The following is a 26,582-nucleotide window of genomic DNA, read 5'->3' on the forward strand; positions in this document are numbered from 1 at the left end:
CAGGCAAGGGTGAGTGGTCCCTGTGCCCATTGGCTTCCTCATTCACCCTTTTTTTAAACTAGGTCAACATCTCCTCTCCAGATGTTCTCCTCTCCAGTGGCTCACTCCAAAATGTTCCCAGGCCCAGGTTGATCCATACTTTCTTGAGAGCCCCCAACAGTCTAATTTTCCCTTCTTCATTTTCCATAATAACATCCTGTAAGCCCTCCCTGAGATGGCACAATTCATCAGTGCTTCATATTCGGATCCGGTACAGTAAAGTTCTCAGGGCTAGCCGTGATGATATCTCATGAATACCAAGATCCAGCCAGAGCGGCACCAATGGCTTTCATTTCCCGAGGCCCACAAGTCTTCTAATTAAATTGTTTTCTGCTATGCACAGGGCACTGACGTTGCAGTAGCCCCATAGTTCTGCCCTATACAAAGAAACCCCTATAGCCTGAGCTTTATAGATTTTTACTGCTGGGTGTAACAGGTGACCAGGCTGCTTTTTTAGCAAACATTATTATGGCTCCGCCCGCTGCTTGATAGTTGGGGTGCTATTTAAAATCTGTGGGGCAGATTTACAAGCCCCTTGTGCCACATTTGCGTCCCTTTGAACATGGGAAAAGTGACGCAAAAGTGGCGAAGAGGCTTGTAAATCTGCCCCTGTGATTCCCAAGATCTGGATTCGTCTAATCTAATCCCTAAATTGTCAAACTCCTACTCTTTCCAGTACTTTCGCTCACACCTTAATAAGTTCCTTCACCTTACCCCTCTTGGTGAAAGTCATGTATTTGGTCTTAGAGATGTTGACTTCAAGATAAAAATCAGAGCAAAACCCGTTGAAACTGTTAACCAGGTTTTGAAGCTGCCGCCTAGTTTTGGACAACAAAAGCATGTCATCCACAAAGAGGAGGGCAAGTATTTTTATTCCTTCAAGCTAGGGCAATCATTAACACAGTTGGATAAAAACTCAATACAGTTGTTAATGTATAAAAGGAAAAGAGTAGGGGCAAGAACACCCCCTGGTGCACGCCTTGGTCTACATGAAAGGCCTCAGTTCTCCTTTAACCTTCCTTTGGCAAGGTTCCCTTTCTGAAGTAATCTAATCAAATGATGAAGGTCAAGTGGGGTTCCCATTTCTTTGAGCACCACCCACAATTTCCCTCTTGGTACCAAATCAAATGCAGTACTCAAATTGATGAACGCCACATGGAGGTCACATTTGGTCAAGTCAAACAGCCTCCATTTGACCAGGAGGAACGGAAGGCATGGTCCATGGCACAGACTTAATGCCTGACTTTAGGCCTGAGAGGATCTGCTTGTCCTCAACCCAATCCAGCATGTGCTCAAGGACCATGTTTGCTGGAGAGCTGTTTGGAGGATGTCCAGTAAACATATGGGGCGGTAGAGGGCACACAAGGGTCCCCTTTTTAGGTCTCGCCTACGCAGTGCGCATGAGCTGCATAGGCAAAAAGACTTTAGCTATCGCTTTGGCTTTTCAGCCAAAAACGTGCACACATTCCATTGCCTTTAACCCCTTCCACGCTGATGACGAGCTGGGCTCGTCATGGCGTAGCCTCCTCGCACGCTGATGACGAGCCCAGCTCGTCACGTAACATGCGATTTACAAAATCTCAGCGTGCGAGCGAATTCCGCTAGCGCGCATGAGGTTAATGGCAACGCGTGCACGTCTGGCGATTCACTTGCGGGAGTCAGCGCCACCATATGGTAGCAATTATCGCTCTCGCAAGAAAATCGTGCAGCTCCCTCCCACATTCCCCCTGCTGCCGCGCAAGGCGCGCACGCGCCACCTCCTGCTGCTGGCAGCCTGTCGTCCTTGTTTTCTTTCTGAGAACATTTTTAGTCTTGTTACTTTTAGAATGCACCCCTTTTCTGATTAGTAAAACAATGCAAGCCCCCTTTCGAGCTCTAAAATGAATTGATTTGATAAGAGTAATTTTGGAATAGGTTATAGCACTTGAGATGAACTGCCCTTTATCTGCCACCCTCACTCCTCCCAGCAGTGGGTCCAATGTTGATGTTACTGCGAGCAATCTGGCCTGCTTCTCTTCCAGCATGTCAGAAGCTATTGGGGAACTAGGCACCAACATTTTTGTAGAGTCTCCTGATCAAAGGAGTAGCTGGGAAATAAGAAGATGTACTCCGGGGAAAGAGAAAACACCTAGTTGTCCTGCTGCCTCAAAAAGAAAAGGCTCAGACCTTTTGGTATAATATTCTAAAATATGTTGTAACAGGAAAGTGGGTGATCTGGGGCAAGAGCTCCAGCTGCTCCCCTCCCCGTATATTGCTTCTGTTCTTTGCTAATGCCCTATGTGGCTGTTTAACATGGGCGTGCTGTAAATAGGGTGACCAGAAAGTGGGGTTTTCCACAAGCACAGAAGGTTGACTATAATTACGCATCGACACATGGGGCAATAAGTTGCTTCATTGACAATGCTTAAAGAATGATGCAAGAAGCGCAACCTTTCCACATCATATAATTTGTGTGCTAAATAAGTGTGAGCGCAAAATCCGTTCCGCTCGCGGATTTTGCAAATTTTCGGTAAATTCGCGATCCGCGAACTCCTGCAAATTTACCGCGAATTCGCAAATCCGCGAGCGGCGGATTCCGGGGGCAAAAGTTGAAGCCTGGCTGGCCTGCTTTATTTTATCTATTAGAGCTTCCTGTTGAAGCTAATTTAGTAAGTATTTTAGGATGGCGCTGGCAGCTTGCCGGCGCCATCCTAAAATAGTTACAACATGCCCTAATCGTGAGCGTCGTCGAGGCAGGTGTGCCTTCTTCACAAATCTACCGTGGAAAATCAGCTGTGATGCTGGATAGAGGCCTTTGCATCCTTGACTTTCACGAGCACAATACCCGTGCTGTTCTTGTGACCAGGGGTTTCTTTCTCTTCATCTGCTGAACTGATCTTTCTCAGACCTTTTATACACAGAAGAAGCATGTTGAACTCGCATGGTAGCCCTGCCCGTTTGGCCCCACCCACACACTCGCGGTTTGCACCGTCTTCCCGCCATTCACCCACTATGATGGACAGCTCACTCAAGGGACCCCTGCGCCCGTCGGGGCGATTGCATAGTAACACACACATGGTCGCTCGAACTAGTTGATGCTCAAATTCAGTGACTCATTCATTAGCCCAAAAACAATCGTGAGCGTCGTCGAGGCTGGACAGGTGTGCCTTCTTCCCAACTCTACCGTGGAAAATCAGCTGTGATGCTGGATAGAGGCCTCACAAGAGGCATGTGCACTCGCATGGAAGCCCCGCCCCCGCCCCAAATCCGCGGATCCACGATCGGCAAATCCGCAAAATCCGCGGATCGTGGATCCGCAATATCCGCCCATGCTTAGTGCTAAATAAGTTGCTTTGAGGTAAGGGCTGCTAACTAATCATATACTGAAACACATGAAACTAACTTCACTCTACGGTCAGTCAAACATTTCCGAAAACCGGCACATGGGCTATGTTTACTGAAATTTCCCGGCGCAGGTTGTGAACTGGTTCTGTCCGGCAAATACCGGACGCCTGGTCACCGTAGCTGCAGCACCAACCCAGAAAGAAATAAGGTGTTTGAGACTGCAGCTTTCCTTGTATTTGAGTTTGTGGCTTGTTTTCTTTTGAAGGCATCTGTGCTCGTGCTTTTTTTTTTGTGATGCAAGCTTAGCAAGTGCCTCACAGATGTCGACGGGCAGCCGGAGCGTGCCTGGTGCCAGTCACCATTATCACAGCCGCGGTGGCGGTGCGGCCACGAGGACCAGCACAATGGCGGGAAGGAAAAGGAGGGAATCCTCAACCTTGGTCTGGGGCCTTAAACTACAGACCATTGAAATTTGCTTCTCGACCAGCCCTGAGGCGGCGGAGGCTTGCAAGTGAAAACAAAAGATTATATCATGTAAGAAGTATGGGAAAAAATGCACGCAAAGATTTTTTTTGTTTGCACAGATAAAATAAGCAGAAGTCAATTGGATGGGGTCAGTCAATGCTGTATTACAGCGAAGCAAAAAATAGACCTTGTTTTCCAATGAGTCCGGCAGGTACTTTAACAAATGATGCCTGTGACATATCAGCTTATTTTTAGATTATTGACTGCAGCTTTGTTTAATTTTGTGTGATAATAAATAGATTTGAACCACAGAACAATGCAGCAAATCATAGGAACGTGTGGGACTTTTATGTGCACTTGTCCGGGCGCGCAACACCCATTGAACTCAAAGGACTTCAGCCTCCCCCCCACCCCCCGTCGTGTGTGGCAGCCCGGGATGAGACAGCTTCCCAGTAGTGCCGGGCATAGTTTGCAAAGTAGCGCTACGCAAAGCTACGCAAAGTGCACTTCAAACTGCGCGAGCTACGCGTAGCACTACGCGAACTGCGAATAAGGAAGAAGTCTCGCCGGGATGTCATTTTGCTTGCTCGCAGTCGCTAACTTGACGTTGAGGACCTTGAGCAAGCCAAAAAGTACCGCTGCACTACGCTATGCTACACGTGTTTGCACTGTGCTACGTGCAGTTCACATAGTGCGAAGTAGCGCAAACTTCACAAACTATGCGAGCGTAGCGTAGTGCTTTGCCCAGGGTTACTTCCCGTCCAATAATGAAAAAATGATGCCTGTGGTGTAGTTGTCAGTATTGGTTATAGGACAGATACTGTTATTTATCTTTTCTTGAAACAATTATTCTCCTAAGAATTAAATCAATCTTGAGTTATATTTTACACTCATTCTTCTAAGTGCAATCCAACAAATTCAATAAATCAAAGAAAACGGTCAAAGGTTGGTTTGCATATTTAGTTTAGGAAACCATATCTTTTTCAAAGGAAACAAACTCTCTTTTCTTTTTCTCTTTTTTTAACACATATATATATACACACATTCAACATATATATTTACACATATCTACACTATAAATACAAATTCACAGAATACAAACAAATGAAAAAAATAATGAATCAAAAAATCTATTGAACCTTTTATATGGTTCTCTTGCGCACAAATATTTCACATTCTTTTATTCAGGTCACCAAAAACGAATACGATGGAGCTCATGAAGGTCTAATCCTTTTATCCTTCCCTTATGTCTAGCTCCTTTCTATTGATTTCATGTATTCAACATCAATTCTTTTGTGTTGGTGCCTTTGAAAAACAGTTGACGCGTTTCAGCCTCTCATTAATCCAGGTATCTTCAGGACTTTGGGCAAACAAAGCTCTACATCCATTTGAAGTATGTAATGCCTTATCCTTCTCAGTCCGTAAACAAACCAAAACCACAGTCTGTAACGCGGAAGTCCTCACTCTTCACCAAGTGGCAAAACCAACAAATCCTTGCGTTAGACGTGGAGTCCCATATCCTCTTACGCTGCTGCCTAGTATTGCAGGGTTACTTCCCGGGCACACACACAGCCGCACCCGAGCACTTCAGAGGTCTTTAAAAGACCATTTGCATGTTAAAGAGGCTTTGTTGTTGTTTCACCCCTTCTAAGAGCCCCTGCAGCTCCACTTTGCCTATTGCTTAAAGTCCCAGCCCCCCCCGAAATTTTTTCTTAGCCCCCCAAAATGTGGCACTAGTTGCGCCTCAGTACTTGGCTATTACATTCTCTGCCTATAACTTATTTCTGTAATATTTCTTTGTGTTTTCGGACATTCAGCTCTATCTATTGAAATGCCATATGCACCTTGTTAGCAGCAATTCCTAATCAAGCCAATATTTTCTGTGTCCTCGGGCTGGGACCCACTGACAGATGAGTGTTCACAGCACAGACACACCACAAAGTGCACGAGGTACCATGTTTACCGTCATCTTGTTCCCTATATCACAATAGGCCATCTGGACACACTGGCACGAGAAGGTGCTGGTAAACGCTAACCTATTTCTGTTTTCCTTCTTTCTGTAGCCCTAGCAACCTGCTCACTCTGGGTCGAAGCAATACCCATTCTTGAGAGAGAAGGTGAGGTAACTGGCTAGCATACCGCAAGCAGGTGGGCACCTTTTGTGAGGAAGTCATTTCCTGGCTAACACCAAAGGGAGTAATGGTGTGTACATCAGCTTTGCCAGCACTCGCATGTATTTGCACTAATGATGTCTCTCAGTAAATACTCTCTTAGCATCCCTCACCATTGCCAGCACTGCGCCCACCGAGCTAATTCCTGTCTTTGAATCAGTCTGGCCCCTATGCCCCCTCAGATCCAAGCAGTTCAAGGATCATCACGCCCCTAACAATCTCCTCCTGCTTTCCCTTCGCTCTTATCCGACAGCTCAATAGTTTTACTTCTACACCCAGTTATACTCTGAATGCTTTAAGTTGCCATGGAAATTCCACTACTGAAACAAGCACTAGCAGAGCCATTAGATCTCGCTTTTTGGGCTTTTTTAATTCTTTTTGCCGATGCCGTTCTGTATCAGCGACAGGACAAAACAAGCTTTGGCACAGCCAATAGGTCTCGCCTTTGGGCCCTTGTAAATGTTAAGCTATGCAACAGTTGATGCTGTTGCACCAAGGATATAGTGATGGATAATTAAACACTTATAAGGTCCCATAGGTGAGACTTATTGGCTATGCCAATCCTTGTTTTAAAATTGGAACAATTTCTGTCCCTTTCCAAGACGGAGAAATGACCCCTTCTGTAGCTCTGGCAGTTTGAATTTGCTCCAATCCTGAATATAAACTAAACAAGTGGACTGTTAGATTACAAAAAGCCTCCTTGTTAGAACCAACACAAGATACACAATGGATTTAACATCAAGTGCTATGGCTAGGAATAACATGAGAACAGATCAACAATTCGCAAGTGTATTGAGTTGATTCCTAGCGTTCCCTAATGATTTGGTATCTTGGAGGTAAGAACGTTTTTGTAATCTAACAGTCCACTTGTTTAGTTTATATTCAGGATTGGAGCCTCCATGATTGATTGACCTGAGGCCTTTCACAGTTGTCCATGTTAATTATTTGTGGCAATTTTCTTGTTTAAATACTGTGTTTTGACAATTTCTTTTCGGTTCACTGATTTTGTATTTGTGTATCTTTATAAATGTTGTGTTGTATTTTTTGATGCCAAAAAAATCTTAAAATATTTTATAAAACAAAAAAGTCAATCAATACAAATGGTTGTCCAACCTAGTGATTTATTATACTAGGCTGTGTGCTATGATGCAAATTCAAACTGCCCGGCCCTTGTTTTGTTTCTTCGCATAATAGTGGTCCAGTCCGGTCAGTGACAGGACCCAAGCCTTTCCCAGTTTTCCCTTCTGTAGCTCAGCGTTGGTGACCACATTGATGTAAGGTATTCAAATTGTGGTGTCTGCTTTGAAGACATCTACGGAGACTCTATCAAGCCCCAGGCATTTCCCTAGTTTGAATTATACAACCGCTCATTATGTTTCCTATAGGGTAAAAATTATTGGCAGAGCAGTCGGGCTTATCCCAGAGGCAATGTTTAAAGCATTTGGACAACATACCCACACACACCAGTGACACACTAGGCACATCAGAAAAGAGACTCCACACAAGGTAAATAAAAAATGTCCTTTGTATTGTTCATAAAACACATTAGACCACAATCATATATATCACTGTGCCACTAGGCACTTGTCATGACATCATATAGATTCATAAAATCACTTTCACACTAGACAATGATCATAACAGTATAGATAGTGCGATCAAGTTATTATTCATCGTCTGCACATGTTATAAAACCATCCTCACAGTACATAAAGGCAACTCGTGAAATAATACCCACTATCTAGTCAATGCAAGGATTAAAGTGACATACCAAGACATTCAGGTTATGACATGCAGCAGATAATGATTAACACATATTGTTCCCCTTCGTCATAGTGAAAATCTACGGAAAAGGGCTCATGAGCTCAGATCAGGCTATATATGGTAATTTTCACAATACTTGAGCGTCAGGAACAATTTGTACACCTCCCACAGGAATTACGATAATTTGCCTTCTGTTGAGAAAACACTTTAGTACGTTTTAATCCTGGCCCCTCGGGACCGGGTAGGCAGTGGAACAAATGTGGCGCAAAAGGTATGCCAGTACAGCCCCCAGGGGTGCGGGGAGGTAATTGCAGAAACCAAAGGTATGTCCCAACCCTGGGGGCAAACACTGCCTACTTTTGGGATTACCTCACTGGGTCCTCCGTGTCGATCAACAACACAGCAACTGCCAGCGACCTCACGGTGCAGCTGCTCATGCAAGAGCAGAGTAAGCATGAGCGGATTTTGCGGATTGGCAATCCGCGAATTTTGCGGATTTGCGGATTCGCAATCCGCAAAATCCGCGAATTCCCGCGAATTTTTTTTTTTTTTGTGTTCGCCCGTGTTTCTGCCAGTTCGCGAGGGTTTTTACAATTTCGCAATTTGCGAACTTACCTGTCGGGTCGCAAGTTTTGCGAACTTGTTGTTTCTACGTGTCCAGCCTGTTTGGGACACTCTTCTTCATCACTGCCACTCTCTGTCACCACTGCCACTCTCTGACTACTCATGCCACCCTCTGGCCCACCCATGCCACCCTCTGTTTCATCACTACACCCTCTGGTTGTCCAGTGTACATTATTTTCGGCAAAGCAAAGCACACCTTCCCTGCCTCAAGTGACCTGAATTAATTTGGGGCTGATTAATGTGTCACAGAATATTTTTTTAGCTGGCACCTGCTTCCTTAGTGCGCCCTGATTAGTGATCTTTTGCACTTGCTAAGTGCTTTCATTGTTGCAAAATTAGTTACAACACCTGCCCTGCCCCAACTGACAATAATGAATTAGGGGCTGATTAATGGATTTTAACTTCCAGCCTGGCTCCTGCTTGTCTCCCTTAGCTGTAATTCAGGACCTTTGTGGCATATGTGTAACTATTCTGAGGTTCAGAGCAGGGTCACATAATAGTTTCAACTGGCAACTGAACTCTGGAGGGGCCCCTCAGGAAGCACTGCAGGAAATGGCTACTAATGATGTGCCTGAACTTTTGAACCTGGTAAGTAGTTACTTTCAGTTTTGCCAAGATCGTATTTCTGCAATTTCGCACTTATTCGCGGGGCGCGAACTCACGCTAACAGTGCGAGCAGTGCGAGCAAAATCCGCTGCTCGCGGATTTGCGGATTTTGCGGGAAATTCGCAAATCTCGCGGATTGCGGATTTCCCGAAAATCCGCAAAATCCGCGAGCGGAACGGATTTTCCGCCCACGCCTAGAGCAGAGCTGCTTGCTGGTTTTTAGGCCTCGCCTTAGCCATCGAGTTAGCGATGCCGTGGCAAGATATTAAGTAGGGGCTTTCAAAAGTGCTCCCAAAGTCTGCAGGCGGATCGGGTACAGTGCATATGTGCCGGGCGCGCGCACCAATTGTCCGCCTGCAGCCTTTGGGAGCCCTTTCACGGCCGCTTTCATGTTCTCAGTGAGCCGCGCGGCCACTGAGAACATCAAAATGGCCACGAAAGTGCTCACCATTGGCCACACCGAGCACTCTATAAACCACACTTTCCACCAATCATGGACATCAAACCGAAAAGCTGTTTACTAGACCATCCAGAAAGCGTCTAGAGCTATCATTAGGAGTAGGAAAGCACTACACAAATTATATTTGTTTGCTAATAAATTGAATTTACCGATGTGTGCCAAATAGCATAACAAATTTGTCCGTCCTTATGCATGACACTTCTTACGCGTAAGCATCCATCTGCCCCTCTATTCAAGCTCAAGAATAGACAAAGTGACAAAAAACGCAAGAACGGAATATCAGGTCTTCAGGAGCCACGTAACTACTGACATTGGCTATACAACACACATACTTTATTCCACCCATTGCAGTACTACGGACTAGATTGCTACCCGCCCTGACAGCGCATCAGTGCCGATCTTCAGTGACAGAAAGCGCTATGCAGTTGCCACTATAATTCATGAATAGAGTCTGTTAATATTCAGGCGCCTTAACATGCCTGCTGGCAGTGCCATAGCTGTAATCCCTCATGTTGAAGACTGTCTGAATGAGAGAAATTCCATCCCATGAGCAAATGACAGGCCGTGCATGTTCTGAATTAACCAGCGCTCTCCTCGGCATCAAACGGCTGCTCTTATGTATAACTTTTTACATTTTCGTTGATTACAAATATGTGTATGGCCCTTTGCAACAACTGGGTCCATTGTTTTGACATTTGTGCCTGCCTTTTTCTCCTTGATGACCTCTGTTTTCTCTTTCTCTCTCTGTCTTCCCCATGGCATTTTCACCACCAGACGCAGCTGATTACAAAGCAAGGCCTCTTACTCAGGTAATCAGCAAGCACCACCACTACACCACCACCACGTCCACAACCACCACCTCTACCACCACCACGTCCACCAACACCACATCCACCACTTCCACCACCACTAGGTCCACCACCACTACGTCCTCCACCACCATGTCCACCAGCACCACGTCCACCACCAACATGTCCACCACCACGTCCACCACCATACCCACCACCACCACGTCCACTACCACCACCATGTCCACCAACACTACCACCACCACCACATCCACCACCACCATGTCCACCACATCCACCACCACCATGTCCACCACCACCACCATGTCCACCTCCAACACCACCACATCCACCACCACCACCAAATCCACCACCACCACATCCATCACCACCATGTTCACCATCACCACGTCCACCACCACCACATCCAACAACCACCAACACCACGTCCACCACCACCACATCCACCACCACGATGTCTACCACCAACATGTCCACCACCACCGAACCCATCTCCACATCCACCACCACAACGTCCACCACCACCATGTCCACACATCCACCACCACGCCCACCACCACCATCACCACCATGTCCACCACGGCCACTACCACGTCCACCACCACCACGTTTACCTTCACCACCACCACATCCAATACCACCACCACTTCCACCCCCAAGTCCACCACTAAGTCCACCACCACATCCACCACTGCATCCACCATCACCACATCCACCACCACCATGTCCACCACCACCACCTCCACGTCCACAACCTCCACCTCCACCACCACCAGCTCCACCAACACCACGTCCACCACATCACCACCACTACTTCCACCATCATGTCTACCACCACCACGTCCACCACCACCACCATCACACCCACCAACACCATGTTGACCACCACCACCACCACCACGTCCACCACCACCATGTCCACCACATCCACCACCACCATGTCCACCCCCACCACCATGTCCACCACTAACACCACCACATCTACCACCACCACCACATCCACCACCACCACGTCCACCACCACTATGTCCACCACCACCAGAACCAACAACCACCACCTCCACCACCACCACGTCCACCACCACCACATCCACCACCACTACGTCTACCACCACCATGTCCACCACAACCACATCCACCACCACCACACCCACCACCACCACACCCACCTCCACTACCACCATGTCCACCACCACCACATCCACCACCACCATATCCACCACATCCACCACCACATCCACCACCACCATGTCTACCACCACCACGGCCACTACCATGTCCACCCCCCCATGTCTACCTCCACCACCACCACCACATCCACTACCACCACCATGTCCACCACCACATCCACCTCTACATCCACCACCACCACATCCACCACCACCCTGTCCACCACCACCACGTCCACCACTACCATGTCCACTACCACCACGTCCACCACCACCATGTCCACCACCACCACCATGTCCACCACCACCGCATCCACCACCACATCCATCACCACCAAGTCCACCACCAACACCACCACATCCACCACCACCACGTCCATTACCACCACATCCACCACTATATCCACCACCACGTCCACCACCACCATATCCACCACCACCACGTCCACCACCACCACGTTCACCACCACCATGTCCACCTTCACGTCCACCACCACCACGTCCACCACCATGTCCACCACCATCATGTCCACCACTACCATGTCCACCACCACCACGTCCACCACCACCATGTCCACCACCACCATGTCCACCACCACCATGTCCACCACCACCACCAAGTCCACTACCACCACCTCCACCACCACCACATCCGCCACCATATCCACCACCACTACATCCACCACAACTACGTCCACCACCACTATGTCCACCACACCCACGTCCACCACCACCACGTCCACCACCATGTCCATCACCACCATGGCCGCCACATCCACCACCACTTCCACCACCACCATGTCCACCAGCACCATGTCCACCACCATGGCCACCACCACATCCACCACAAGGCCACAACCATGTCCACCACCACCATGTCTACCTCCGCCACCACCATATCCACTATCACCACCACGTCCACCACCAAGTCCATCACCAAGTCCACCACCACAACCACCACTACATTCACCACCACCACGTCCACCACCACCACCACCACCGCCACCACGTCCACCACCACCACCATGTCCACCACCATCACCACATCCACCACCACAACATCCACCACCACCACCTCCACCACTACCACATCCACCACGTCCACCACCACATCCACCACCACCACTTCCACCATCACCACGTCGACCACCATCAAATCCACCACCACCGCATACACCACCACCCCATCCACCACGTCCACCACCACTCTGTCAACCACCAACACCACCACATCCACCACCACCACCACACCCACCACAACCTCCACCACCACCACGTCCACAACGACCACCTCCACCACCACATCCACCACCACCACATCTGCCACATCCACCACCACTATGTCCAATACCACCATGTCCACCACCACCATGTACACCACATCCACCACCACGTCCACCACCACGTCCACCACTACCATGTCCACCACCACAGCCACCACCACGTCCACCACAAAGCCACCTCAATCTATCTCAATCTATCTATCACCCTCACTCTATCGATCTATCGCCCTCACTCTATCTATGTATTGCCCTCACTCTATCTATGTCTCGCCCTCACTCTATCTATCTGTCGCCCTCACTCATCTATCTATTGCCTTCACTCTATCTATCTATCTATCTATCTATCTATCTATCTATCTATCTATCTATCTATCTATCTATCTATCTATCTATCTATCTATCTATCTATCTATCTATCTATCTATCTATCTATCTATCTATCTATCTATCTATCTATCTATCTATCTATCTATCTATCTATCTATCTATCTAGAGGTAAGAACGTTTTTGTAATCTAACAGTCCACTTGTTTAGTTTATATTCAGGATTGGAGCCTCTATGATTGATTGACCTGAGGCCTTTCACAGTTGTCCATGTTAATTATTTGTGGCAATTTTCTTGTTTAAATACTGTGTTTTGACAATTTCTTTTTGGTTCACTGATTTTGTATTTGTGTATCTTTATAAATGTTGTGTTGTATTTTTTGATGCCAAAAAAATCTTAAAATTTTTTATAAAACAAAAAAGTCAATCAATACAAATGGTTGTCCAACCTAGTGATTTATTATACTAGACTGTGTACTATGATGCAAATTCAAACTGCCCGGCCCTTGTTTTGTTTCTTCGCATAATAGTGGTCCAGTCCGGTCAGTGACAGGACCCAAGCCTTTCCCAGTTTTCCCTTCTGTAGCTCAGCGTTGGAGACCACATTGATGTAAGGTATTCAAATTGTGGTGTCTGCTTTGAAGACATCTACGGAGACTCTATCAAGCCCCAGGCATTTCCCTAGTTTGAATGATACAACCGCTCATTATGTTTCCTATAGGGTAAAAATTATTGGCAGAGCAGTCGGGCTTATCCCAGAGGCAATGTTTAAAGCATTTGGACAACATACCCACACACACCAGTGACACACTAGGCACACCAGAAAAGAGACTCCACACAAGGTAAATAAAAAATGTCCTTTGTATTGTTCATAAAACACATTAGACCACAATCATATATATCACTGTGCCACTAGGCACTTGTCATGACATCATATAGATTCATAAAATCACTTTCACACTAGACAATGATCATAACAGTATAGATAGTGCGATCAAGTTATTATTCATCGTCTGCACATGTTATAAAACCATCCTCACAGTACATAAAGGCAACTCGTGAAATAATACCCACTATCTAGTCAATGCAAGGATTAAAGTGACATACCAAGACATTCAGGTTATGACATGCAGCAGATAATGATTAACACATATTGTTCCCCTTCGTCATAGTGAAAATCTACGGCAAAGGGCTCATGAGCTCAGATCAGGCTATATATGGTAATTTTCACAATACTTGAGCGTCAGGAACAATTTGTACACCTCCCACAGGAATTACGATAATTTGCCTTCTGTTGAGAAAACACTTTAGTACGTTTTAATCCTGGCCCCTCGGGACCGGGTAGGCAGTGGAACAAATGTGGCGCAAAAGGTATGCCAGTACAGCCCCCAGGGGTGCAGGGAGGTAATTGCAGAAACCAAAGGTATGTCCCAACCCTGGGGGCAAACACTGCCTACTTTTGGGGTTACCTCACTGGGTCCTCCGTGTCGATCAACAACACAGCAACTGCCAGCGACCTCACGGTGCAGCTGCTCATGCAAGAGCAGTGCTGCTTGCTGGTTTTTAGGCCTCGCCTTAGCCATCGAGTTAGCGATGCCGTGGCAAGATATTAAGTAGGGGCTTTCAAAAGTGCTCCCAAAGTCTGCAGGCGGATCGGGTACAGTGCATATGTGCCGGGCGCGCGCACCAATTGTCCGCCTGCAGCCTTTGGGAGCCCTTTCACGGCCGCTTTCATGTTCTCAGTGAGCCGCGCGGCCACTGAGAACATCAAAATGGCCACGAAAGTGCTCACCATTGGCCACACTGAGCACTCTATAAACCACACTTTCCACCAATCATGGACATCAAACCGAAAAGCTGTTTACTAGACCATCCAGAAAGCGTCTAGAGCTATCATTAGGAGTAGGAAAGCACTACACAAATTATATTTGTTTGCTAATAAATTGAATTTACCGATGTGTGCCAAATAGCATAACAAATTTGTCCGTCCTTATGCATGACACTTCTTACGCGTAAGCATCCATCTGCCCCTCCATTCAAGCTCAAGAATAGACAAAGTGACAAAAAACGCAAGAACGGAATATCAGGTCTTCAGGAGCCACGTAACTACTGACATTGGCTATACAACACACATACTTTATTCCACCCTTTGCAGTACTACGGACTAGACTGCTACCCGCCCTGACAGCGCATCAGTGCCGATCTTCAGTGACAGAAAGCGCTATGCAGTTGCCACTATAATTCATGAATAGAGTCTGTTAATATTCAGGCGCCTTAACATGCCTGCTGGCAGTGCCATAGCTGTAATCCCTCATGTTGAAGACTGTCTGAATGAGAGAAATTCCATCCCATGAGCAAATGACAGGCCGTGCATGTTCTGAATTAACCAGCGCTCTCCTCGGCATCAAACGGCTGCTCTTATGTATAACTTTTTACATTTTCGTTGATTACAAATATGTGTATGGCCCTTTGCAACAACTGGGTCCATTGTTTTGACATTTGTGCCTGCCTTTTTCTCCTTGATGACCTCTGTTTTCTCTTTCTCTCTCTGTCTTCCCCATGGCATTTTCACCACCAGACACAGCTGATTACAAAGCAAGGCCTCTTACTCAGGTAATCAGCAAGCACCACCACTACACCACCACCACCACGTCCACAACCACCACCTCTACCACCACCACGTCCACCAACACCACATCCACCACATCCACCACCACTAGGTCCACCACCACTACGTCCTCCACCACCATGTCCACCAGCACCACGTCCACCACCAACATGTCCACCACGTCCACCACCATACCCACCACCACCACGTCCACTACCACCACCATGTCCACCAACACTACCACCACCACCACATCCACTACCACCATGTCCACCACATCCACCACCACCATGTCCACCACCACCACCATGTCCACCTCCAACACCACCACATCCACCACCACCACCAAATCCACCACCACCACATCCATCACCACCATGTTCACCATCACTACGTCCACCACCACCACATCCAACAACCACCACGACCACCACCACCACGTCCACCACCACCACATCCACCACATCCACCACCACGATGTCTACCACCAACATGTCCACCACCATGTCCACCACCACCGAACCCATCTCCACATCCACCACCACAACGTCCACCACCACCATGTCCACGCATCCACCACCATGTCCACCACCACCATGTCCACCACGGCCACTACCATGTCCACCGCCACCACGTTTACCTTCACCACCACCACATCCACTACCACCACCACTTCCACCCCCAAGTCCACCACTAAGTCCACCACCACATCCACCACTGCATGCTCCATCACCACATCCACCACCACCATGTCCACCACCACCACCACCACCTCCACGTCCACAACCTCCACCTCCACCACCACCACGTCCACCAACACCACATCCACCACATCCACCACCACTAGGTCCACCATCATGTCTACCACCACCACGTCCACCACCACCACCATCACACCCACCAACACCATGTTGACCACCACCACCACCACCACGTCCACCACCACCATGTCCACCACATCCACCACCCCCATGTCCACCCCCACCACCATGTCCACCACTAACACCACCACATCTACCACCACCACCACATCCACCACCACCACGTCCACCACCACTATGTTCACCACCACCAGAACCAACAACCACCACCTCCACCACCACCACGTCCACCACCACCACATCCACCACCACTACGTCTACCACCACCATGTCCACCACCACCACATCCACCACCACCACACCCACCACCACCACACCCACCTCCACTACCACCATGTCCACCACCACATCCACCACCACCATATCCACCACATCCACCACCACATCCACCACCACCATGTCTACCACCACCACGGCCACTACCATGTCCACCCCCCCATGTCTACCTCCACCACCACCACCACATCCACTACCACCACCATGTCCACCACCACATCCACCTCTACATCCACCACCACCACATCCACCACCACCATATCCACCACCACCACGTCCACCACTACCATGTCCACTACCACCACGTCCACCACCACCATGTCCACCACCACCACCATGTCCACCACCACCGCATCCACCACCACATCCATCACCACCAAGTCCACCACCAACACCACCACATCCACCACCACCACATCCATTACCACCACATCGACCACTATATCCACCACCACGTCCACCACCACCATATCCACCACCACCACGTCCACCACCACCACGTTCACCACCACCATGTCCACCTTCACGTCCACCACCACCACGTCCACCACCACCACGTCCACCACCATGTCCACCACCATCATGTCCACCACTACCATGTCCACCACCACCACGTCCACCACCACCATGTCCACCACCACCATGTCCACCACCACCACCAAGTCCACTACCACCACCTCCACCACCACCACATCCGCCACCATATCCACCACCACTACATCCACCACAACTACGTCCACCACCACTATGTCCACCACACCCACATCCACCACGTCCACCACCATGTCCATCACCACCATGGCCACCACATCCACCACCACTTCCACCACCACCATGTCCACCAGCACCATGTCCACCATCATGGCCACCACCACATCCACCACAAGGCCACAACCATGTCCACCACCACCATGTCTACCTCCGCCACCACCATATCCACTATCACCACCACGTCCACCACCAAGTCCATCACCAAGTCCACCACCACAACCACCACTACATTCACCACCACCACGTCCACCACCACCACCACCACCGCCACCACGTCCACCACCACCACCATGTCCACCACCATCACCACATCCACCACCACAACATCCACCACCACCACCTCCACCACTACCACATCCACCACGTCCACCACCACATCCACCACCACCACTTCCACCATCACCACGTCGACCACCACCAAATCCACCACCACCGCGTACACCACCACCCCATCCACCACGTCCACCACCACCCTGTCAACCACCAACACCACCACATCCACCACCACCACCACACCCACCACAACCTCCACCACCACCACGTCCACAACGACCACCACCACATCCACCACCACCACATCCGCCACATCCACCACCACTATGTCCACCACCACCATGTCCACCACCACCATGTACACCACATCCACCACCACGTCCACCACCACGTCCACCACTACCATGTCCACCACCACAGCCACCACCACGTCCACCACAAAGCCACCTCAATCTATCTCAATCTATCTATCACCCTCACTCTATCGATCTATCGCCCTCACTCTATCTATGTATTGCCCTCACTCTATCTATGTCTCGCCCTCACTCTATCTATCTGTCGCCCTCACTCATCTATCTATTGCCTTCACTCTATCTATCTATCTATCTATCTATCTATCTATCTATCTATCTATCTATCTATCTATCTATCTATCTATCTATCTGGAGGTAAGAACGAATGTTTCTTGCGGCGGTTCCTCGTGTGAAGAGAGCCCGCATCGGAGGCCGCTCTTTTAAACTACTAGCACCTCAGTTATGGAATAAACTGCCTGTGTCCTTGCGCAGCATTCCTAATCTGTTGGCCTTCCGGAAAGGGCTTAAAACCTGGCTCTTTTCCTCTTAGTTTCGGTCCCTTTTAGCTTCCTTCTATTTCTGTTTCTTATTTTCCCTGTTGTGTTATGAGATTAGTGTGCAATCCAAAGCGTCGGGACACTCTTCTGAGTAGCCGTACGCTATACAAAACCCCTGCATAACATAACATAACATAACATAACGTTTTTGTAATCTAACAGTCCACTTGTTTAGTTTATATTCAGGATTGGAGCCTCTATGATTGATTGACCTGAGGCCTTTCACAGTTGTCCATGTTAATTATTTGTGGCAATTCTCTTGTTTAAATACTGTGTTTTGACAATTTCTTTTCGGTTCACTGATTTTGTATTTGTGTATCTTTATAAATGTTGTGTTGTATTTTTTGATGCCAAAAAAATCTTAAAATATTTTATAAAACAAAAAAGTCAATCAATACAAATGGTTGTCCAACCTAGTGATTTATTATACTAGGCTGTGTACTATGATGCAAATTTAAAATGCCCGGCCCTTGTTTTGTTTCTTCGCATAATAGTGGTCCAGTCCGGTCAGTGACAGGACCCAAGCCTTTCCCAGTTTTCCCTTCTGTAGCTCAGCGTTGGAGACCACGTTGATGTAAGGTATTCAAATTGTGGTGTCTGCTTTGAAGACATCTACGGAGACTCTATCAAGCCCCAGGCATTTCCCTAGTTTGAATGATACAACCGCTCATTATGTTTCCTATAGGGTAAAAATTATTGGCAGAGCAGTCGGGCTTATCCCAGAGGCAATGTTTAAAGCATTTGGACAACATACCCACACACACCAGTGACACACTAGGCACACCAGAAAAGAGACTCCACACAAGGTAAATAAAAAATGTCCTTTGTATTGTTCATAAAACACATTAGACCACAATCATATATATCACTGTGCCACTAGGCACTTGTCATGACATCATATAGATTCATAAAATCACTTTCACACTAGACAATGATCATAACAGTATAGATAGTGCGATCAAGTTATTATTCATCGTCTGCACATGTTATAAAACCATCCTCACAGTACATAAAGGCAACTCGTGAAATAATACCCACTATCTAGTCAATGCAAGGATTAAAGTGACATACCAAGACATTCAGGTTATGACATGCAGCAGATAATGATTAACACATATTGTTCCCCTTCGTCATAGTGAAAATCTACGGCAAAGGGCTCATGAGCTCAGATCAGGCTATATATGGTAATTTTCACAATACTTGAGCGTCAGGAACAATTTGTACACCTCCCACAGGAATTACGATAATTTGCCTTCTGTTGAGAAAACACTTTAGTACGTTTTAATCCTGGCCCCTCGGGACCGGGTAGGCAGTGGAACAAATGTGGTGCAAAAGGTATGCCAGTACAGCCCCCAGGGGTGCGGGGAGGTAATTGCAGAAACCAAATGTATGTCCCAACCCTGGGGGCAAACACTGCCTACTTTTGGGGTTACCTCACTGGGTCCTCTGTGTCGATCAACAACACAGCAACTGCCAGCGACCTCACGGTGCAGCTGCTCATGCAAGAGCAGTGCTGCTTGCTGGTTTTTAGGCCTCGCCTTAGCCATCGAGTTAGCGATGCCGTGGCAAGATATTAAGTAGGGGCTTTCAAAAGTGCTCCCAAAGTCTGCAGGCGGATCGGGTACAGTGCATATGTGCCGGGCGCGCGCACCAATTGTCCGCCTGCAGCCTTTGGGAGCCCTTTCACGGCCGCTTTCATGTTCTCAGTGAGCCGCGCGGCCACTGAGAACATCAAAATGGCCACGAAAGTGCTCACCATTGGCCACACCGAGCACTCTATAAACCACACTTTCCACCAATCATGGACATCAAACCGAAAAGCTGTTTACTAGACCATCCAGAAAGCGTCTAGAGCTATCATTAGGAGTAGGAAAGCACTACACAAATTATATTTGTTTGCTAATAAATTGAATTTACCGATGTGTGCCAAATAGCATAACAAATTTGTCCGTCCTTATGCATGACACTTCTTACGCGTAAGCATCCATCTGCCCCTCCATTCAAGCTCAAGAATAGACAAAGTGACAAAAAACGCAAGAACGGAATATCAGGTCTTGGCTATACAACACACATACTTTATTCCACCCATTGCAGTACTACGGACTAGACTGCTACCCGCCCTGACAGCGCATCAGTGCCGATCTTCAGTGACAGAAAGCGCTATGCAGTTGCCACTATAATTCATGAATAGAGTCTGTTAATATTCAGGCGCCTTAACATGCCTGCTGGCAGTGCCATAGCTGTAATCCCTCATGTTGAAGACTGTCTGAATGAGAGAAATTCCATCCCATGAGCAAATGACAGGCCGTGCATGTTCTGAATTAACCAGCGCTCTCCTCGGCATCAAACGGCTGCTCTTATGTATAACTTTTTACATTTTCGTTGATTACAAATATGTGTATGGCCCTTTGCAACAACTGGGTCCATTGTTTTGACATTTGTGCCTGCCTTTTTCTCCTTGATGACCTCTGTTTTCTCTTTCTCTCTCTGTCTTCCCCATGGCATTTTCACCACCAGACGCAGCTGATTACAAAGCAAGGCCTCTTACTCAGGTAATCAGCAAGCACCACCACTACACCACCACCACCACGTCCACAACCACCACCTCTACCACCACCACGTCCACCAACACCACATCCACCACCACTAGGTCCACCACCACTACGTCCTCCACCACCATGTCCACCAGCACCACGTCCACCACCAACATGTCCACCACCACGTCCACCACCATACCCACCACCACCACGTCCACTACCAACACCATGTCCACCAACACTACCACCACCACCACATCCACCACCACCATGTCCACCACATCCACCACCACGTCCACCACCACCATGTCCACCACCACCACCATGTCCACCTCCAACACCACCACATCCACCACCACCACCAAATCCACCACCACCACATCCATCACCACCATGTTCACCATCGCCACGTCCACCACCACCACATCCAACAACCACCACGTCCACCACCACCACGTCCACCACCACCACATCCACCACCACGATGTCTACCACCAATATGTCCACCACCATGTCCACCACCACCGAACCCATCTCCACATCCACCACCACAACGTCCACCACCACCATGTCCACACATCCACCACCACGTCCACCACCACCATCACCACCATGTCCACCACAGCCACTACCACGTCCACCACCACCACGTTTACCTTCATCACCACCACATCCACTACCACCACCACTTCCACCCCCAAGTCCACCACTAAGTCCACCACCACATCCACCACTGCATCCACCATCACCACATCCACCACCACCATGTCCACCACCACCACCTCCACGTCCACAACCTCCACCTCCACCACCACCAGCTCCACCAACACCACGTCCACCACATCACCACCACTACTTCCACCATCATGTCTACCACCACCACGTCCACCACCACCACCATCACACCCACCAACACCATGTTGACCACCACCACCACCACCACGTCCACCACCACCATGTCCACCACATCCACCACCACCATGTCCACCCCCACCACCATGTCCACCACTAACACCACCACATCTACCACCACCACCACACCCACCACCACCACATTCACCACCACTATGTCCACCACCACCAGAACCAACAACCACCACCTCCACCACCACCACGTCCACCACCACCACATCCACCACCACTACGTCTACCACCACCATGTCCACCACCACCACATCCACCACCACCACACCCACCACCACCACACCCACCTCCACTACCACCATGTCCACCACCACCACATCCATCACCACCATATCCACCACATCCACCACCACATCCACCACCACCATGTCTACCACCACCACGGCCACTACCATGTCCACCCCCCCATGTCTACCTCCACCACCACCACCACCACATCCACTACCACCACCATGTCCACCACCACATCCATCTCTACATCCACCACCACCACATCCACCACCACCATGTCCACCACCACCACGTCCACCACTACCATGTCCACTACCACCACGTCCACCACCACCATGTCCACCACCATGTCCACCACCACCGCATCCACCACCACATCCATCACCACCAAGTCCACCACCAACACCACCACATCCACCACCACCACGTCCATTACCACCACATCCTCCACTATATCCACCACCACGTCCACCACCACCATATCCACCACCACCACGTCCACCACCACCACGTTCACCACCACCATGTCCACCTTCGTGTCCACCACCACCACGTCCACCACCACCACGTCCACCACCATGTCCACCACCATCATGTCCACCACTACCATGTCCACCACCACCACGTCCACCACCACCATGTCCACCACCACCATGTCCACCACCACCACCAAGTCCACTACCACCACCTCCACCACCACCACATCCGCCACCATATCCACCACCACTACATCCACCACAACTACGTCCACCACCACAATGTCCACCACACCCACGTCCACCACCACCACGTCCACCACCATGTCCATCACCACCATGGCCACCACATCCACCACCACTTCCACCACCACCATGTCCACCAGCACCATGTCCACCACCATGGCCACCACCACATCCACCACAAGGCCACAACCATGTCCACCACCACCATGTCTACCTCCGCCACCACCATATCCACTATCACCACCACGTCCACCACCAAGTCCATCACCAAGTCCACCACCACAACCACCACTACATTCACCACCACCACGTCCACCACCACCACCACCACCGCCACCACGTCCACCACCACCACCATGTCCACCACCATCACCACATCCACCACCACAACATCCACCACCACCACCTCCACCACTACCACATCCACCACGTCCACCACCACATCCACCACCACCACCTCCACCATCACCACGTCGACCACCACCAAATCCACCACCACCGCGTACACCACCACCCCATCCACCACGTCCACCACCACCCTGTCAACCACCAACACTACCACATCCACCACCACCACCACACCCACCACAACCTCCACCACCACCACGTCCACAAGGACCACCTCCACCACCACATCCACCACCACCACATCCGCCACATCCACCACCACTATGTCCACCACCACCATGTCCACCACCACCATGTACACCACATCCACCACCACGTCCACCACTACCATGTCCACCACCACAGCCACCACCACGTCCACCACAAAGCCACCTCAATCTATCTCAATCTATCTATCACCCTCACTCTATCGATCTATCGCCCTCACTCTATCTATGTATTGCCCTCACTCTATCTATGTCTCGCCCTCACTCTATCTATCTGTCGCCCTCACTCATCTATCTATTGCCTTCACTGTATCTATCTATCTATCTATCTATCTATCTATCTATCTATCTATCTATCTATCTATCTATCTATCTATCTATCTATCTATCTATCTATCTATCTATCTATCTATCTATCTATCTATCTATCTATCTATCTATCTATCTATCGATCTATCTATCTATCGCCCTCAGTCTATCTAACTATCGCCCTCACTCTATCTATCTACAGCCCTCACTCTATCTATCTATTGCCCTCGCTGTACCTATCTATCGCCCTCTCTCTATCTATATATTGCCCTCACTCCATCTATCTATCTATCTATCTATCTATCTATCTATCTATCTATCTATCTATCTATCTATCTATCTATCTATCTATCTATCTATCTATCTATCTATCTATCTATCTATCTATCTATCTATCTATCTATCAATCTATCTATCGATCTATCGATCTATCTATCTATCGCCCTCACTCTGTCTATCTATCTATCGTCCTCACTCTATCTAACTATCGCCCTCACTCTATCTATCTATCTATCTATCGCCCTCACTCTATCTATCTATTGCCCTCACTCTATCTATCTATTGCCCTCACTCTATCTATTCATCTATCTATCTATCGATCTATCTATCTATCTATCTATCTATCTATCTATCTATCTATCTATCTATCTATCTATCTATCTATCTATCTATCTATCTATCTATCTATCACCCTCACTCTATCTATCTATCAGCCTCCCTCTGTCTATCTATTGCCCTCCCTCTATCTATTTATCTATCGCCCTCACTCTTTCTATCTATCACACTCACTCTATCTATCTCTCGCATCACCACAGCATCACTCAGCACCACCAAAACATCACTCAGGGGCACCACAACATCACTCTGTGCTACCACAACATCACTCTGCGCTACCACACCATCACTGAATGACACAGCATCACTCGTCGCCACCACAAAATCGCTCAGCGCCACCACAGCATCAATCTGTGCAACCATTCAACAACAACTGGTTCAAATATGTTCTCTCAATGTTTCAAGCTTTATTACAAATGTCACAAAAAGATGTCACAATAAAATACACTGAAAATAACAAAAGTTATTTATAAAAGTTTAAACTATTGTCATTATAAAGTACAATAGCTTTTATTTAAGTATTAATTATTAAAAAGAATTAAAAGCCAGTTATTTGTAATATCAATAAATCTAAATCCTCCTCGACCTCTCCGCGGCCTTCGACACTGTCTGCCACCGTACCCTAGTACAACACCTCAGCAACGTCGGAGTCCAGGAGAAGGCACTGGAGTGGATCACCTCCTTCCTCGCCGGAAGGACACAGAGAGTCCGCCTCCCTCCGTTCAGATCTGAAGCCACCGAAGTCATCTGCGGCGTTCCTCAAGTCTCCTCCCTCAGTCCTTCCCTCTTCAACGTCTACATGAGCCCCCTCGCAGACATCGCACGCCAGCACAACCTCAACATCATCTCCTACGCCGACGACGCCCAGCTGATCCTCTCCCTCACCAACGACCCCGCCACCGCCAGAGCCAACCTTCACAAAGGGATGAAAGAGGTAGCCGAATGGATGAAGAACAGCCGCCTGAAACTGAACTCGGACAAGACGGAAGTCCTCATCCTGAGATCCTCACCCTCCGCTTGGGACGACTCCTGGTGGCCCCCCGCCCTAGGCAGCGCACCCAAACCAACAGACCACGCACGCAACCTGGGCTTCATCCTGGACTTCTCCCTCTCCATGACCAGACAAGTCAACACCGTCTCCTCGTCATGCTTCAACATCCTGCGCATGCTACGTAAGATCTTCCGGTGGATCCCCACCGAGACCAGGAAGACAGTCACCCAGGCCCTCGTCACCAGCCGTCTGGACTACGGCAACTCCCTCTACGCCGGAAACACCGCCAAACTCCAGAAGAGACTCCAGCGGATCCAGAACGCCTCAGCACGACTCATCCTGGACATCCCCCGTCGCAGCCACATCTCCGGACACCTGAGAGACCTGCACTGGCTCCGGGTCAACAAGAAAATCACCTTCCGTCTCCTCACCCACGCACACAAAGCCCTACACAACCAAGGCTCAGGATACCTCAACAGCCGCCTCAACTTCTACGCTCCCAAACGCCAGCTTCGATCGACCGGCCACGCCCTCGCCGCTGTCCCCCGCATCCGAAGAGCCACCACAGGGGGACGGTCCTTCTCCTACCTCGCCGCCAAGACATGGAACTCCCTCCCGACCCACCTCCGCCTGACCCAGGACCACCTCGCCTTCAGGAAGCAACTCAAGACCTGGCTGTTCGAGCAGTAGCGGACCCCCCTCCCCCAGCGCCTTGAGACCCTCTGGGTGAGTAGTGCACTATATAAATGCGATGATTGATTGATTGATTGAAGTCACGTAAATACAACACATATTGCATTACAAATGCTACCGGTGTCACATTTGCGAAAGTTAAAACTATTGGCATTGTAAATGACAAAGCTATTAATTTCGCTATTTTCAAAACCAGCACATAAATAAAAAATGTGTCATTTACAATATCAAAAGCTCAAACGTTCCTAAC

At 48.8% G+C, this 26,582-nt stretch overlaps 1 pseudogene; it reads right to left on the bottom strand.

The window, feature by feature from the left end:
• Nucleotides 1–724: 724 nt before the first annotated feature.
• The window catches only part of LOC147716911 (uncharacterized), a 149,597-nt pseudogene continuing 123,739 nt past the window's right edge, over nucleotides 725–26,582 (bottom strand).

This window comes from Lissotriton vulgaris, chromosome 5 (genome assembly GCF_964263255.1).
Source record: "Lissotriton vulgaris chromosome 5, aLisVul1.2, whole genome shotgun sequence".
Lineage (NCBI taxonomy): Eukaryota > Metazoa > Chordata > Amphibia > Caudata > Salamandridae > Lissotriton > Lissotriton vulgaris.